Below are 16,197 nucleotides of genomic sequence, written 5' to 3'. Positions count from 1 at the left end.
GGGTGGATGTGGGGACAGAGCCAGAATCACCCGACCTTGAACCCCAGAATGAGCATCCAGGAAACCCAATAGTAACAGAGGGATCCCAAACCTCACAAACCAATTCTGTTGACTGCCTCCAAAAAGAAAGGGGGCAGCCCAGAATCAGAAAAAGGGGCGCCTGAAATTCACCAAATAGCAGAATGTAAAAATGTTCTTTCAGATACCTAAACTCCAACACAGAATTATGCCCAAACTACCCCTGTGTCCACCCAGCTTGCCCAAAATGAACATTGCCGTTGCCCATTGGAGGAGAAAGAGGGTAGATTTTATGCCCCGGTCAAGGTGCAAGGGCAATGTAAATTTTCGGCACTGGTGGACGCTGGATCCCAAGCCACTTTCTGTCAAAAAGGGCCGTTGAGCAGCTAAATTCAGGAAGGGGGAGAGATACCAGATCCCTCTCACCCATCTTCCTGGACAGCTCCAGAACTTCGATGGGAATGAAATTCCTGTCGAGGGGACTGCAGATTTGGAAATATAGACACCCGAACTACTGGGGAATGACATCCTGTGCAGGTTGCCCCCCAAAATAGACTGTGTGAACAAGGTCTGCTGGACTCAGACTAAGAGACCAATAAAATTAAAACAGATTGTCAACCATGTTAGGTTAAATGGCACATGCCACATGGTTGAACAAAAACCTGATCATATTGAGTTTAATTTCCAGAACAATCAAATACCTGACGTGACAGTAATTGCTGTAGGACAACAAACTGGTAATGGGAACTCCTCTCCATTCCTGAAAATCAACCTTCCTTCCAGTTTCAAGTGGCATTCCATACTGGAAGGAAAAACTTTGAAATTTTATACCAATTCACAATTTGAAAATTCCAATTCTATAGCCAAAAGTGATGAGAAACCAGCTCTAAGTTTAGCTGTTATTCAGAAAGTTAGAGAACAGTTATTCATTCCTATTCAGTTAAACCAAGGCAAGGAATCTGTTCTCGCCCGAGTGTGTGTGAACAACGGTAAGAGCTTCATCAGCGAAGCCATGTTCCGAAAGCTCCCAAAAGATTCAAGCATTCCCACATTTAAATTGATCGATAAGTGGGAAATGGGACTGGAAACTCCCAATTCCAAACATCTCCTGCCTACCAGGTGTATGATCAAAATTTTTATAGGAAAGCATAGTACTTAATTGTTGGGTTGTGCGAGATGTCCATACTGCATTCTATTTAGGCAGTGACATTCTCAATCGTTTTGCCATTAATTTGGACCTGATCAATTACAAAGCCTGGTCCCGACTAGGGGGTAATCCCATGGACTTTGATGATTCAGAAAAAGCATTTAGTTCAGCCCAATTGCTGCCGTATGCAGTTGAGGTTCAAATTGGAGAGGAGGTCACCATCCCAGGATGGACTTGACTATTCCCACTTGAATTAAAAATTAAAAGAGGACAGAAACTGCAAATTCCTGATGCATATGTACACCTCATTGCCCATCTCCAACAGCAGGGGTTGGGATTAAACCCAACACCATTAGACAATGTAGAAAACAACACCATTCCCATATTGATGGATAACAGCGACCTTAGGAGTATCACTCTGGGTGCAGGCACCATTATTGGAATGCCGGTTGATGACCAACATTTTTCCATGGATCTAGGTAATGAACTGATAGGACCAATCCCCAATGACTGTTTGTGACAGTGACTATGACTTACCACCTGACAGGATTTTCACCCGGCAAGGGGGGAATTTCCTATGTACTCTTCCTGCCCTTACAGTAAGAAAGAGGTGGCCTGTGACATCAGGCAGGATGAGTTGATCTTCCAGGTCCACAATGACAACCTCCTCTACCTGAAACCCTCTGTCCAGGTCAATACTCTAACCAGGGACCTCTCCACCCAGCTGGAGGAGGCCGCTGAGATAGCAAAACCGGGAGTCTTTCCAGGCTTCAGGCAAATGGTTGAAGAACAAGTCAACCTAGCTGATGCCTGTGAGACTCCGGAGCAAAAGCAAAAGTTGAAACAGGTTTTCTTAGATTTTCAAGATATCGTTGCGATGGACTCGTATGACTGTGGTTGCGCCGAAATCCATACAACAACAATTCCCACGGACCCTGGAATGACTCCAGTGTTTGTGAAGCAATACGGCTTGCCTCTCGCATCCATGGAGTCCCTGACGGGAATCATCAAAAACCTTGAGTCCCGTGGGATAATTTGTCCTGTCCACAGCACCTTTATTAATACAGTGCTAGGGATTTTAAAACCAAACGGCCAGTGGAGGCTCTGACCTAAGGGAGCTGAATACACGGGTCCACCTGTCCCGAAGGCCTCTACCCTACATTGACCTGGGCTGGCCCAGATCCAGGGGTCAAAGGTATACACTACCATTGACCTGACTAATGGTTACTGGACCGTGCCTGTCAGTAGGGAGGACCAATACAAGCTGGCCTTTACCTTCGGGGGGCAGCAATACACGTGGACCCGGACTCCCTTCAGATACATCAACTCCGGCAACAAATTCAACATCTTCTTACACAAGGCCATGACCGACTGGGTGAAAGGGGTAACCTGGTCTATGTGGATGATGTCCTTATAAAAAGCTCAACTGTGGAGGAACACATAGCGGAAATCTGTTATTTTCTGACACAGTTGAGGGTTGCCGGAGCAAAACTATCCTTCCAAAAGGCACAGTGGTACAGAACCCGTGTCAACTTCTTGGGGCATGAGATAACTCCTGAGGGTCTCTGTCCCCAGGAGAAGAAAGTGGAAGCACTCCTAAAACTGAAAGACCCCACAACTCTGCATGAGCTAAGAAGCCTCCTTGGACTGACTAATTACAGTAGGAAGTTCATTGAGGATTACGCAGAGATCACAAGACCCCTGATCCATCTGTTGAAGATGGAGGTTCAAGAGGGAGTGTGGTCCAGAACAAGCCGAGGCAGTATAGCAACTCAAAAGAAGCCTCTCACAAGACCCTTGTCTAGCTTACCCTGTCAAAAACAAGGAGTTTTTCTTGGAGACAGGGTTCTCGAATACATGCTTGACCACAGTATTATATCAAAAGCATGACACGATCAATAAAGTCATCTCCTATGCAAGCAAGACTTTATCCTCTGTGGAGGAAAATTTCAATGATTGTGAGAAGGCACTCCTGGCAATGGTGTGGGCATTGAGGAATTACCACCCGTTTATCCAGGGGGAACACATCATAGTGGAGACGCCACACCAGCTTTTGCAATACCTCCAAAGTGATAGAATACGGGCCGGAAATGTGAGTAATTCCAGAATGACTTCCTGTATTCTGTCAATGCAAGGCTTTCCTGTGGAGGTCAGATATGGCCAAAACAAGAAGAGTCCCCTCGCGCAAGGTCTGGCTGACTTGCATGATTGTGCCAGAGAAAACTTTCTCCAGGACGAAAGTCTTGAAACCCAGGACAGCATGGAGGTGTACCTGAATTCCCTGCACAAAGTCTATGAAGAAGACAAGTGCGAGGGAATACCCAGAGTTTATGTGGACGGGTGCCCCTACCATGTTGACAACAACAGGGAAAAGGAACTGGTGGCCGGCATTGGGAATGCCTGGGTGAATGATGCCACAAAACCCTCCGCTGGGTACAAAATCGGTCCTCGTAGTAGTCAGGTGACGGAGTTGATGGCAGTTCATCAGGCCATCCTCACTGCCGTCCAACACCAACTCCACGAACTGGTCATAATCACTGATACAGATTATGTCCGGAAAGGGTTCGTCGAGCACCTGGTTAATTGGAAAACCAGAGGCATGCTATGTGCTAATAATAAGCCACTTAAACATGGCAAGCTCATCAAAAATATTGATGATCTGGTTACCTCTAGTGGGATTACCCTCTATTGGAAGAAGATCGAGGGTCATTCCAGAATAGAGGGACCAGACAAAACTGGAAATGATCAGTTGGCCAAAACCGGAGCCATCCAGGGGGATCTCCTTGAGATTGAGTCCCTGTTGGGGGAAATCCAGGTCACTGCTATCACTAGGTCCCAGACAAATGCTCACAATGAACTCTCAACTGCACAATGGAGTGAGGAGACCCCAGATGCTGATTTAATCACGGCACAAAAAGGGGATCCGATTATTGGTAAGTTTTATCAACACATTGAGGACCCTGAGAGCTTTCCACTGACGGATACCGATTACATTGGGAAAGAGGACCTCAGAGTGTTGATGAAATGTCCGAAAATGTTCCGAATCCAAGACGGTTTGTTGGTAAGGAGATCCATATCTGGCTATGGCCAGTGGTTGGTCCCTACCTGATTCCGAAGCCTGATGCTAAGTCACACCCATGATGCAGCCACAGCCAGTCATCGGGGGTTTCACACTACTTTAGAAATCTTGCGAGAGGTTGCATACTGGCCACACATGGGGCAGGACCTCGACCAATACTTGAAGGGGTGTCTTGTGTGTGCACAATTTCAGCTAACATCACTCACACAACGAGCTCCCCTCCAGAAGAGGGGGATGACACTGCCATGGTCAGATTTACAAGTAGATTTTATTGGGCCCGTGATTCGCTCCTCTAGGGGGGTCCAGTACATGGTAACAGTAACATACTTGTTTACCAAATGGGTGGAATGTCTCCCAGCCCCACATTGCAAGGCAGAAACAGCAGCCCTGATGATCAACCACATTTTCTTGTGTTTTGGTCTACCCAGAAGGATTGAGTCAGACCGAGGTAGTCACGTCACCAGCAAAGTGATGACAAAGATGTGGGAGATACTTGGGGTAGAAAAGAAACTCCACATTGCATACCGCTGATCTCTAGTGGTGGAGTGAGAGGTACAATAAAACCATTGTGAACATTCTAAAAAAGTTTGTGGCAGATTCTGGGTGAAGTTGGGACATCTGATTACTGCTTGTCCTGATGGCCATCAGATCTACACCTTCTTCTGCAAATAAGATGTCTCCATTTGAGCTGATGACTGGACGAAGGATGGTGTTACCTCAGCATTTGCTCTATAGAACACAGGAGCAGACACTGATAAATGACTCCACAATTCATGAGTATGTTCAGAATCGAAGAAAACACCTTCAACATGCTTTTCCGTGTGCTCAGCAGAATCTAGAAAGATATGCAGAGGGCATGAAGACACAATATGATCTAAAAAAAACAAAAAGGAATACCAAGTAGGAGACAGGGTCTACTTGTACAATTTCCAAAGGAACCAGACCAAAGAGCGTACATTTTTACCAAGTTGGCGGGGACCTTTTGAAATTGTAGATAAAATCTCACCTGTCGCCTACAGAATACGTATCCCCAAAGGTGAATTGACAGAAGAGAAATGGGTCCATATTAATCAGCTAAAGAGTTGTCACCCAAGGCACAATTTGCAACAAATTGAGGAGCCCAGAGATAATCAAATAGAGGAGACATCTGAAACATGAGAATAACAAAAAGAAGAACCAGAAGGGAACAGATAGAGTTTTTGGTATAATTATGTAACAGGGAGTATTGTTCTTCATTATCAATTGTCGTCATTGAATGCCTGCACATCCCACTGCTGTCAACTCGATTGGAGGGCAGTTAGTGGAAAATGGTAGTGTCACGATTCGCTCCCTTAGCTCCCATTCCACCACTTGGGGGCATGATTTGGGGTGTATTCCCTACTGGACTTTCCTTCCGAACCTTATGCTAACGTGCTGTGATGAAGTGGGAGCGCTAAATCCTTATTTTCCAAGCTACTTCCCTTCCGGATCCATTCCAGGTTTTTGACGGCCAGCATGCTGCTTTAATCAAATGACTATGCTTCCCAGAATGCCTGGCTCACTGCTTCATCTCCACCCTTGCAGGACAAAGTAGGGTGGAGGATACCTTTTTGATGCAACCCAGTTTGCCTGTGTTCTATATTTCTTTGACTTTGCATTTGCTGCTGTAAACCTTGATGCTTAAGTCTTTCCTCTTTATAGATTTAGCTTCCTGCCTTTTCCTTGGATGGGTGGGGGAGGTTTGCCTTTGTAATTATGTTTTCTCTGCTCCTGTCCCTTTACTTTCTCTTAGAATCCATTCCAGGTTTTCCCTTGCACTTCTGCATTTATTTTCCCATTGATTATTAGGTGTGGTGTGTGTCGTAGCTAGCCCTGTGTGAATGCCTATGTTTTCCTCACTATTCTGTAATCACTATTCCTACTTGCCCCTTGTCTTGAGTCTTATGTATTTAGTTATCCTCCCATTGCTGTTATAGCCTTTCTGGGTCCCTGTTTGATCAACAGGGTTTGCGGGCTTGCTGACATTCAAGTGGTATTTCTCATCCTCATGTGTACTGTTTTTAAGTTACCTTATTCAATACCATCAAGAGTGTTAGCTCACAGATCCTGTCGTTGCTTGCCCTGTACGTGGGCTTAGCGCTGTCAGTACCTGTAACAGCAATTGTGGGTAAGGAGCTCGCCGACTTTCCTGGTAACCGTAAGGAGCTTCTAAGTGCTTACCCCACATCCCTTTTCATATATTTGTATTGTTGTCACACTCTATTTGCACTCCTGGGTTTTAGTATACTTGTGTCTTGGTTCCTGTGTGGATGTTGTTTGACTCAAAGCTATTCACTGTGTGATCTTGTGCACATTTCCTTTGCCATATTCACTGCCTTTGTACTCACCTGACGGGTAGTAACCGGTTTGTGTTCTCTTTCGTAGATTTGTACTGGTTGCACCGTCACTATCAAGGAGGACCTCCTCAGGGACCTGGAAAGAAGAAACCCAAGGAAACCCAGGGTTGTCCCTCAACACCATAAAGGAAGATCCAAGCGAAAGCTGGGGGTGTTGTTCCACTTTCCAACTAGAGGCAGCAAGAGGAGCGTGACGCACCGCTCGCTAATGGAAGAAGGACTCATACCTACCGATCCTGCTTTGCCACATTGAGGAATCCCACTTGCCCGACTCGCCCTCGATTTGGAAGCTCAGAAGAAGTCGGGGCTATGTGGGTTATATTGACCCACTCAACAGCATTTCCCCACATCACCAAGGTGCATTTGCACAAGAAACAGCAACATGGCTGCGCTGGCTCCTGTGAGTGCCATGGCCGCAAAACTGTGTTTTGCACAACAACAAAAAAAGGGCTGCACCGTCCTGCCAAGCACACATCAGGCAGGATGGAACAAAGGGACACACTGAAGGAGCATGCCAGTGTGTTCTAAAACATATAAATGGAATAAAGTGAAAAGGCAGCACTGCTTTGCTGAAAACCCAAAATTGCCCTTCAAATGACATTTTTTCACCCTTTAAAAATGCTGCTTTGATGCTAATTCCATCTGTTCTTTCGTAAACTACTGTGATCAATAAGTCCCTGCCATGCCCAATATATTTCATTGTGCCTCAACAAAACCAGGCATGATTCCTGAATGACAGGCCCTGTCAAACCAACTCTGAGAGAAATCAACAAGGAATTTCACTTTTACTCGTACAAGAACACATGTTTATTTCTTTCCAAAAGTGTTCAAAGCTCAGCAGTTCAAAGAGAGTCTATCTTTCTGAGCCAGGTCAGTTTCAATATATCTGTGCTTCAAACAAAACTCCTGCTTTCAAGAAAATGACTTTGGCTGCAAAGGCAGTGCGGGAATCTGATGGAGCTGCCAAACCGAATTTAAAGAAAGAAATGCTAGCTTTTCACCACACATGTGTAAATGGGCCTTTGCAAACTGAAGGAAAACAAATGGCCCGTTTAAAAAGTAAATTGTTGAGTGAAAGCTTTCATTACCTAGCAATGTGAAGGGGTTGTGTTGTTGGTGATAATATACACAGGGGCTATTTAATTCCACAGGTTTGTTTTAATTCAGGATCCGAAATAAGAAAATGAAGATTTTAAAACACATGGGCTGAATTTGCAAGCTCCCAAAAAGAAGGTATTCCAGTTGGCAGCCCTGAAACTTCCCTCTAAGGAAGGGAGCCACACCATAAACTCTCAGCAGATACTAACACCTAAATGATAATTACTAGGTTGGAAAGAATCTTGTCTAGGCAAACCCACTGACAATGGAACTCCCAGGGCAAGGAAGTTTGAAGTGTGAAGGAGCAATAAACCTTCACTCAAGCTGAGAAACCCCCACCTTGCTTTGAAGGAAATGACAGTTGGTAGCAGTTGAAGGAAGAAAGAAAAATGATCCAGGGACAAAGGACTGCCATTTGTTTCCAAAGACTATTTCATAAATCCACTTTAAAGACTTTTATCTCTGCAGCAAGACTTTGTAAAAATGTAGAATTTTTTCAGTGTAAAAGTGAGTTTTGGGGCTTTCTTTTAAGACATGGTAGAATTCACTGACACCTTGGGGACAGAAATGGCAAAGTATGGCGGATTACAAGAAAAGCATCCATGTTGCAAATGAAAATTTGTGTACATACATCCCTTATGATAATCCACACCCATGTATAAAGTTATAGAACTTTGAATAGTATAAATCCCATTGAAAAGCGTGAAAAACTGGTAGAAGGGCGAAACATGGTCTCACGGACTGGAGGGTTGGACTGCTATGTGCTGCACACAATATGTCACCTGTGTATATAATTTGCTAAGAGATTGCAATTGTATAAATGCATGTTTGTGGCAAAATCAGATTTTAGTTAAAGTAACTGTGGAAGGTTTTTGGACATTGTAAAACTCACTTCATATATCTGAAATCATTTTCCTGAAATCCAACCAGCTCAGAGGGAGGCAGAGACTATCACCCTTGTCGAATCCCGTTGTTAGAGGCGTGTTTAGTTAAGCCTGCCCCAGCCATATACTTTGATTGTCAGGCTCTGCCCCTGTTCTCACCTGTTTGTGCTTGGTATTCTTCTTCTTTGAACGTCTTTCAGCGTTCCGGGATGTCCGGGATTTATACAGGTAAGGAATGTGGTCTTCCGTATCCAGTGTGGGACCATTGGCAGTCTCGGAAGGAGACAGAAGTTCAGGATCCCGGGAATGTAAGAATCAGGTTGTCTATGTCTGGGATGATGCGCGGAACCAGGAAGGGAACAGCACTGCTCACAGGGAAACAGGGAGCTAAGGTGAGTGTGGATGTTGCGAAAGGTTTCCAGGAAAGATGGGAAAAGCGGTCTCAGGCGCAGGCATAGGCCTCGCGAGCACTTCTAGAAGGAAGAGGAGGGGAAGGATATCGGGAGGCAGATAGTCCGAGAAAAAAGGGAAACAACGAGTACACTAGCCGCAAACTCGAAAAGGGAGTGTTGAGACGTGCAGCGCCGCAGGGGCGTGCCTGTTTTCAATGAAGCCAGAGTTCCTGTGTAAACGCTGAACCGCTACGTATCGGAGCCGGCGGCCATGTTGGAATGATAGCGGCTCCAATGTTGCGGTGCATCATGGACCAGGAAGTCCAAAAGGGGCGTACACGGCGAATCATGACATTGATGATGCAATTATGCATTATAAATAAGAGTCCCTGACAAGACTCTAGACACACACTCTTCCTGACGTTCTTGCGTTGCGTTCCTGTTCCATCCATCCAGATTCCAAATCCCAACTCCAAGGACAAAGCATTGCTGACCGTACTCCACAGCCCACTGCAAAACCCAAGCATTGCTGATCACATTCAAAGCAAGGCCTCAAATCTGAAATCCCACTAAAATTCCCAAATAACCAAAGGGGAAAGCTGTGGTATTCTTTTGGGAAGCATCCTGAACCAGCCTGGCTTGCTGCCCATTAACCGCTACCATCCTGCCATCCTGCAATCTTGCCATCCTGCCGACACTTGACCTTTAGTATCCAGTGACCAGAATTGCCAGTCCAGAAGTGCCATCCGGTGACCAGAACTGCCCAGCTGTTTGCCAGGCACCCTGCCGTGTAGTGACCAGAACCATTGACGGTCCGAAAATCTCTAACTAAAAGTGGGCTGTGAGTATAAATCACCACCCCTTAGAAACCCATAATATACCTTGGGCCTCATTACAACCCAGGCGGTTAAGGGTTAACGGCGCCGTAAAAGGTGGCGGCGTTGTTAACCCCTTACTGCCTAATTACGAGGTCCCTACCTTAACAGCTGGTTTTACCAGCCGTTAAATATTGGACCCGCAAAAGGACCTTGGAGGTAATTACGGTACTACAATTTGCAGTACCGTAACTACCGCCTTCCCCATTTCCATTGAGCCCTATGGGGGCAAAAATGGGAATGCGGAAGGGCCAATGGTGAATGGGGAATTACCGCCCCGCCAACCTTGGAATGGGGCGTGATTCCGCCATTAACCATGGCGGAATCAATAAAATACTGGCCGCAACCATGGCGCTGCTAGCGCCATGGTTACCGCACGGGTCATAATGAGGCCCCTTGTCTTGAATTTGTCCTTATCCTACTCTCTAGGCCATCCTATCCTTACCCTGATAACTTGTAAAACTGTTAGAATCATTCTTGCAACCCTGCCCTTGATTTCCAGTGCTATCGCCATCACTTTAGTAATTTTGTCTTGTGTAATCCTAAACCATTAGTCATATTTGGAGTGATCGGACTGGTTTCCGCCAAGGTTGGGCGTTGGGGTGAGAGGGTTGAACTTGTGAATCAACCCTGTGTCCCTCTTTGGTGGCCTAGCCTAAATACTCTAGTGTAAAGTAAAACTGTTCTTGCCCCAACTGATTTCCTTTCCTATTTCGCGCCTTCATTTTACTCAAAGTGCACCTTTTTATATCTTGCATAACTCCTCCAATCTACCAGCTAGAGACTTACTTTCACTTCCATATTCCACCTGAGATATGCCTCTATTCCCCAGCCAAAAAATCAGTGTATTTCACCCATTTTTATTAAAAACCGTTTGGTTAATTTTAGGCGGGAGTGAAAAAAATGCAACTTTCACATGTCATTTGGCTGCAATCTGTTTTAAACTTTCCTCTCATTTTCGAATTGTATGCTTTTGGTAATCCATTCTTTGTGATTGTTAGTGTCTTTGCATTGTTGCTTTAGTGAGGAATTATATTTGCTTCAAGGTTTGTTAACACACATTCCTTATTTATTTGTCCATTTCCTAGTGTCATTTCATAACATTGCAAGGGGTTTAAAATCTGTTTTTCTCTCTTTTGAATTTTAAAATAAATAAATAAATATTGTATTTTACCAACCAGCCTGGTTCATGGTCCATTGTGACCCAGGGCCTTTGAAAAGGGTGTGTGATATGAGTGGTGTACCATCTCAATATTCAATCTATAACATAAAAAGATAAGCATTTCAGTCGTGCGCTGCATACTAGGCCGAGACCAAGGTGGGTGTCGCCTGATTGATATCCTTAACAAGGGCCCATGATGGAGACTATGTGCAGACCTGAGCGAGTTGAACAAATGGGTCCACGTGTCCAGATGGCCCCTTCCCTACATCGATAAGGGACTGGCCCAGATCCAAGTGTTAAAGGTGTATACTGCCATGGACCTGACCAACGCTTACTGGACAGTACCCGTGAGGAGGGAAGACCAGTATAAGCTTGCCTTTACCTTCGGGGGGCAGCAGTACACATGGACCCAAACCCTCTTTGGATACATAAACTCCAGCAATGAGTTCAACATCTTCCTACATAAGGCCATGCCCGATTTGGGTGAAAGGGGAAACCTGGCCTATGTGGATGATGTTTTGATCAAAAGCTCAACTGTGGAGGAACACATAGCAGAAATCCGCTATGTTCTTACCCAGTTGCAGAAGGCCGGAGCAAAACTATCCTTTTAGTAGGCACAGTGGTGTAAGACTCGAGTGAACTTCTTAGGGCACAAGATCACACCTGAGGGTCTTAATCCCCTTGCGAAGAAGGTGGAAGCCTTATTAAAATTAAAAGACCCTACCACTCTTCGAGAATTAAGAAGCCTTCTTGAACTTACTAATTATAGTCGAAAGTTCATTGAAGAATACACAGAGGTCACTCAACCCATGGTCCATTTATTAAAGGCCGGAGTCAAGTGGGAGTGGGGTCCAGAACAATCCAAGGCAGTTAAACAACTGAAAAGAAGGCATTCCCAGGCTCCTTGTTTGGTTTACGCCCTAAAGAACAAGGAGTTCTTCTTGGAGACAGGGTTCTCAGATACTTGCCTAACAGCTGCATTGTACCAAAAGCATGACACGGTCAACAAAGTCATCTCATTCGCGAGTAAGACTTTGTCCTCTGTGGAGGAAAAATTCAATGACAATGACTGCGAGAAGGCACTCCTGGCAACGGTATGGGTGCTAAAATATTGCTGCTCATTTATACAGGAGGAGCACATAATTGTCAAGACTACTGGCCAACCGTTGCAGTATCTACAAAGTGACAGAATCCGGGCAGGGAACGTTAGTAATTTCAGAATTACTTCCTGGATTCTGTCCATGCAAGGCTTTCCTGTGAAGGTCAGATATGGCCAAAACAAGAAGAGTCCCTTTGCACAAGGGTTGGTGGACTTGCATGATTGTGCTCAAGAAAACTGTCAAGAGGACGAAAGTCTAATGACCAACAACAACATGGAGGCGTTCTTAACTTCCCCACACAAGTTCTATGAAGAAGACACATGTCAGGGGATACCCACAGTTTATGTGGATGGGTGCTCCTACCATGTTGATAGCAATAAGGAAAAAAAGAACTGGTGGCTGGCATTCGGAATGCCTGGGTGAATGATACCCCGGAACTCTCTGCTGGCTATAAAATAGGACCCCGAAGTAGTCAGGTTGCAGAGTTGATGGCCGTTTATCAAGCCACCCTCACTGCAGTGCACCACAAACTCAATGAACTGGTCATAATCACTGACTCTGATTATGTCAGGAATGTGTTTGCAGAGCACCTGATTAACTGGAAGAATGGAGGTAGCTTTGTGCCAATAACAAACCCCTAAAGCATGCCAAACTGATCCAGTCAATCGACGACCTGACAACCTCCAATGGGATGACCATCTATTGGAAGAAGATAAGAGGTCATTCCAAGATAGAGGGGCCAAATAAGACTGTGAATGACCTGACTGACCAGCTGGCTAAAACCAGTGCTCTTTTGGGGGATTTCATAGAAACAGAATCTCTGCTGGGTGAAATCCAAATGGCAGCTGTCACCAGGTCGGGCTAACAGCGAACTCTCAACAACCCAGTGGAGTAAAGATGCCCCAGATGAAGATTTGATCAATGCACAGAAAGAGGACACGATCATTGGGAAATGTTATCGACACACTGAAGACCCCGGAAGCTTTTCTCTAACAGAGTTGGATTATGTTGGTAAAGAGGATCTAATGAAGTTTTCCAAGATGTTTTGGATCCAAGACTGTTTGTTGGTAAGCAGAACCCTATCTGGCTGTGACCAGTGGGTAGTACCTACATCCTTCTGAAGACTGATGTTGAACCACATCCATGACGCAGCCACTGCTGGTCATAGGGGATTTCATACAACATTGGAAATCTTGCACAAGGTTGCCTACTGGCCACATATGGGCCAGGGCCATGACACTTACCTAAAGGGGTGTCTTGTGTGTGCTCAATTCAAACTCAGTGCATTCACACACAGAGCTCCTCTATAAAAAAGGGGAATGACACTGCCTTGGTCAGAATTGCAAGTCACTTTCATTGGGCCCGTGATTCGCTCCTCTAGAGGGAACAAGTACATGTTGACTATGACATGCTTGTTCACAAAGTGGGTAGAATGTCTACCAGCCCCGAATTGTAGTTACCAATGAGGTGATGGCGAAGATGTGGGAAATACTAGGGGTAAAAAAAACTCCACATTGCCTACCGCCCTTGCCTCAAGCAAGTGGGTGGAGAGATACAATAAAATAATTGTGAGTATCTTAAAGAAGACAGACAGATAGACAGACACTAGACTCAGTTGGGACATCCAATTGCCGTTTGTCCTGATGTCTATTAGGTCAATACGATTGTCTGCAACAAAATGTCTCCATTTGAGCTCATGACCGGACAGAAAATGGTGTTACCACAGCATCTGCTCTATAGGACTCGGGAGCAGACACTGATAAATGCGTCCACTACTCATGAGTGCATTGAAAATGTAAGGAAGCACCTCCAGCATGCTTTTGCTTATGCTCAGCACAATTTAGAAAAGTCGGCTGACGGAATGAAGACCTACTATGATCTCAAGACCACCAAGAAAGAGTATGAAATAGGTGCCAAAGTTTGCTTGCACAATTTTCAAAGGAATCAGGTCAAAGAGCGGAAATTCCTCCCATCTTGGTGTGGTGCTTTTGAAATTGTGAATACAATATTACCTGTTGCTTACAAGATCTGCATCCCAAAAGGATAACTGACAGAAGAAAAATGGGTCCACATCAATCAGTTGAAAAGCTGTCATCCAAGACATGCTTTGCGACTGATTGATGAGCCAAATGAAAGTCGCGCAGAGGAACCATCTGAAGAATGAAAAGGAAGGATGAAAAATCGGACAAAAATATATATATGTATATACATGTTCAATGAAAAAACATTGTTAAAAGGGACGTTATGGTTAAGTTGCACTAATAAACACCTATGAAATTCAATGAAAAAACATTTTTAAAGGGACGTTATGGTTACCAGTAAAACCGAAAAACCTCAGAAATTTGCCAAATATGGTAAGCTAAGCAACCATAACTCACGCCACCACTGTGCACTGCTAAGACTAACACCCAAGACATCAAAGAATGCATCACAAATGTCCTTAAACTTCCAGCCTGAAGCTGAGAGAGGAGTCCTGTGAGAATCCCTGGGACCTGGAAAGGAAGTAAGAAAGGGGGTGCCGTGCCAGACCCTTCAACCCAAACATGAAAGGGGAGGCTGGAGTGCCCACTCCCAAAAGAAGGAAGAAAAGGGGCACCATGTCATACCCCCCAACCCAGAGACAGTAGGACACTGGAGTGCCCACTCCCTGATGAATGAAAATATGCATAAGGAAACCCCATTCTGCCCTGCTCTTCTCCAACAAAGAGTCATGAGGAATATGGGTGGCATGTGGGGTGCATTTAAAGGCCCAAACAGAAGTCCCTTTCACATGAATGGCAGGCATTTAAACACTGAAACAAAAACAGTTTGGCTTTTGCTTTTTGTTTTTCAAGTAAAGTTAAAGAACCAGGTGGAAAGGGGCCTACCTGTCATTACCGATGGGCAAGCAGCAGTATAATTTACAAAAGAAGGAGGAATCAAAGATCTCTGTGACATGGAAAACAGGATTTTTAAACATTGAAAGCAAAAACTGCATGCACATGCGTGTGCAAATAAAAACGGCTTTTAAAAAATAAAACTGGAAAAAATATCACTGCTCATAAAAAGATTTCAGGAAAACAAAACATGTTGTGTGGTTTTACAAAAGTCATGTATATTATGTTTCACCTACAAAACTCCAGTGACATTTGAAGAGGTACTTTGTCTTCATGGAAAACCTGTTTCTGGCTGTGGTCAAAACATACTAAGGACATTTTCCACTTCCAGCCTGGATGTCACATCTCCCATCTAATGACCTCCACAATAGAATGTGCCACTGAAGGTGTTGAAAGCGCAGTGTCCCCCAGACGTGCTGGCTCTGGAAGCAGGGGCTTCAAGGAAATTCACCCTTGGCTGGAGCACAATTAATATGTGTGAAAATGGGGGCACCCATTTCAAAGAGAAAACTACCAACTTCAAAGAGACTCCTGAAAAACCTCTGGTCAAAGGCTGGCCCAGGGAGAGAGATAGCTGGCTGGATGAAGCAGACCTCCCATTTGCTGAACATGCTGAACATGAGCATTCACAATTAATTTAAAAGAACGATCATCATTTAGGCCTTTTTGCAGCAACCATACTGTGGATTGATTTCATTTTGGTACTTTTTAAATTTAATTTCCAGGTGATTTTGGGGATATACAATGAGTCTACCTGTGACTCTGGGAACTGTAATGGCCAGTTAGACTAGGTTTCTGGCTGATCTGAACATGTTCCAAATGTGAGAGTCAGTGAAAAGTTGGAAAATGAAATTAGGGATATGCTTAATAACTTACATCTTCATAACTGTTGTGCTTTTTATGGAAATGACAGAAATGTGCCAAAATGACAGGAGGACAAAGAGAAGAGACAGACCATCAGGAAGGCTGCTGAAATTTAGCATACTGACAGCTGTAAAGAGACACCAGGGGAGACTGCTAGAGTGCATCAGGGTGGAGCTGTCTATTTCTAGGAAGGCCTCAAACCAGACAGGGTGCTGTGATGGAGAGACGGAGGCCATCTTTGAGAGTGGAGTGACCAGACCCCTGCCTTATCTTTCCATTGAGTCTCCTGGTGTTGTTGTTTGCTTTCCTGAACCTTAAACAGAGGCT

General features: G+C 44.7%; 1 protein-coding gene across 1 annotated transcript in view; it reads right to left on the bottom strand.

The window, feature by feature from the left end:
* STK24 (serine/threonine kinase 24) overlaps positions 1–16,197 on the bottom strand; it is a 1,188,458-nt gene that overhangs the window by 1,074,857 nt on the left and 97,404 nt on the right. The window lies entirely within an intron of this gene.

This window comes from Ambystoma mexicanum, chromosome 7q (genome assembly GCF_040938575.1).
Source record: "Ambystoma mexicanum isolate Mex_15411 chromosome 7q, UKY_AmexF1_1, whole genome shotgun sequence".
Taxonomy (NCBI): domain Eukaryota; kingdom Metazoa; phylum Chordata; class Amphibia; order Caudata; family Ambystomatidae; genus Ambystoma; species Ambystoma mexicanum.
The sequence above is the reverse complement of the archived record's forward strand: the minus strand, read 5'-3'. Positions and strand labels throughout refer to the sequence as shown.